The sequence below is a fragment of the Lucilia cuprina genome, chromosome 2, assembly GCF_022045245.1.
Source record: "Lucilia cuprina isolate Lc7/37 chromosome 2, ASM2204524v1, whole genome shotgun sequence".
Classification (NCBI taxonomy): domain Eukaryota; kingdom Metazoa; phylum Arthropoda; class Insecta; order Diptera; family Calliphoridae; genus Lucilia; species Lucilia cuprina.
Window position 1 is genome coordinate 19835968 of NC_060950.1, and position 3164 is coordinate 19839131.

Sequence of the window (3164 nt, forward strand, 5' to 3'; positions counted from 1 at the left end):
CTATCTATCTATCTATCTATCTATCTATCTATCTATCTATCTATCTATCTATCTATCTATCTATCTATCTATCTATCTATCTATATATCTATCTATCTATGTATCTATATATATATATCTATCTATCTATCTATCTATCTATCTATCTATCTATCAATTTTCTGAAGATCTCATGTATTTTTGGAATCTAAATTTTCAATAATTTTATTTTACATGCTTTTGAAAAGTTTCGTATTTAAAATCAGAAAATCGGCCCAAAAAAACACTATGGTGAAGGTTATATAAGATTCGGCTAAGCCGAATAAAGAACTCTTATTTGTTTTATTGTATTTTTTAATAATTTACTTGTGATATTTTATTAAAATATGAACTTTTGGAATTTTTAATTAAATTTTAATTAATAACTTGTGACAAATTTCATTATAAAAGTATTTGATTATAGACTATAGTGTACATAGCAATTAAATTTGTTTTTTAAGTGATATTTAAAAGCTTTTTTTTATTCAGCTAAAAACCCAAGAAAGAAAATATGCGTTTTTTTGTAATTTTGTGTTAAACTGTTTTTATTTATTTCAAAATTACATAAATTAGTAAATTTTAAATATTTTTTTCGTAAACATTTTATATTGGTTTTTGGATTTTTTTTCTAAATTCCTTTCAAAACAAAAATTCTTTAAACAAAAAAAGTTTGTTTCTTAAGTCTTTTAATAATAATGGTCGCCATATTGCAAAGTTTGTGTCTTAAGTCCTTCATGTAAATGTGTCGTTATTTAAACAAAGTTTGTTTCTTAAGTCTTTCGCTCATATCTCTTCTAACATTTTTAACATAAAGTTCGTGTTCTAAGTCTTTCTATAAACATGTTATTTTGAGTAAACAAAGTTTGTTGTATGAGTCTTTTGACGTGAAATTATCTGTTTTTGAGCGAATAACATTTCGGTTTTAAACCTTTTGTTTTAAACACTAAAATTTGGACATATTTTCTTCTATGCAAAATTCTAGAAGAAAGAGAAATACAATTTGGAATAAAATAAATTATATTTTAAGTTCACAGCTACAGTAAATGTTACTATTTGTAATGAGCTGCTAAAATCTGACCAGACTATCAAATGTAACAGATGCTTTTAAGGCAATCAATGCCCAAAAATATGCAAAATAGAAAAGTGGTTAGTTTTTAGTCTAGTAGGTAATGGTTAATTGCTCACAACTGACCCGGTAAAGGCCTAAGTGCATTTCTTCGGATTTAATGTATAAACATCCTACTTTCAAACTAACTAAATCTTCTTATTACATCACTGCAACAAGCGCTTATGTTATAGGTAAATAAAGTTTGTTGTTTAAGTCTTTTGAAGAAAAATTATCATACAAATACTGTGTTTTAAGTCTTATGTTTTAAATACTAAAATTTAACAAGAGAGAGAGAGAGAGAGAGTAGATCAGAAACTTATTAACAAATAGATTGGCTTTTATTATGGAACATATAAAAATTTAAATTTTTTATGGAAAATTCAAACTATAATCACATCAATTCACTGTTTTATTACTGGATGTTTTTTCAATAATCAACAAATGTTTTTCTATAAAAAATTTAACTGATCAGAGATTTTCACTGTTTAATGATCTACACATGATTTTTAGGTTTACGTTAGAAATCCTTTATTTATTTATTAAAAAAATATGAATGTTCAAGATTTTATCAGTTTTATGAAAGTGATATTCAATCGATTTTAAATTCTTCAACTATTTTTAATGGAAATTTAATAAGATCACAAATAAAGCATAGATCCTTTAATGATTTTCTTTATAAAAATTTCTTTATTTATATTCATTTCATAAAATCAACATTGTTTCACATTTACCAACCATTACAATTCGCTATCACTATCAACACTAAAAGACACAAACTGAACAACATATTTTTATGATTTTTCATTTCGTTCGAACCGATCTCACGAATATCCTGCGTACAACTGAGCAACACTATCGATAAGATCAAAAATTTATAAGAACATTTCACTACGCGCAGAAACAAACTACTAGTAATAATATTCCTTAATCAAAATAAAAACTTCAACAGAACAGTTTATAAAACAAAAGCTTAATAATTACAATGATCATCATGTTGTCAAGAGTACTGTTAACAGAAATTAAAGTAAAATATTTTACTTTTAATTCTCAGTCAACGTAAGTGTTGCCAAAAATAGCTAAATTCTTTACAATCACACAAATGACTTTAAATTATATAAAATAATTTTATTAAGAAATACAACTACATATATTAACTAATGTACCAAATATAACAAAACTTTTTACAAGAAATGGTTAATATGTCTAAAAGATTACTTAAAAGGCAAAAGAAATGGCTATTAAGTAACCGGTGTAGTTCGTTGTTCTAGTTTAATAATTTATGATTTTTTTTTGATTTTTTAATCAAACATCAGGTCTTAGACGCAAATAATTTTAAAATTCCAACATATGTAAATTGATAGCAATATTATGATTGCCAAATATGGAAAACAATTTTAAAGCTTTTTAACTTTTTATAGCGTTTAGTGATTTTATTTACACATTGTAATTGTGACCCTATAAAATACTTATGTATACTCTGAATTTCTTTAGTGAAGTCAATATTTTGTCATTAATATAACATTAACAACAACAAAAAGCACTATATGAAACTTAAGTATATTAACCACAATTTGTTTTAACCAAAATTTAACGCTTCCAAACTGTTAAATTAGCAGCACTGGTTCACATCATCGCCAGACACGTTCCACTTAGTTGTTCTTACTACTTACACAAATGCAACTATACAAATATATGTTTAATAAGTGCGTTCAACAGTTTTAATTTTTGTTGTATATTTACTTTATTATTTAAATAAAACGTCCTCTTAAATCAGAGTTTCCCTATATGTGATAAATATGGCAGCAGGTGTTTAATGTCTAGACTATAGACAACTCTACCTATAAACTAGACTGTTGACTAGCCTATAAAATGTACCATAGACTAGACTATAGACTGAAGTAAGGTAAGATTATAAACTAGCCTATAACTGGACTATAGACTAGACTATAGACTAGACTATAGACTAGACTACAGACTAGACTATAGACTAGACTATAGACTAGACTAGACTATAGACTAGACTAGACTATAGACTAGA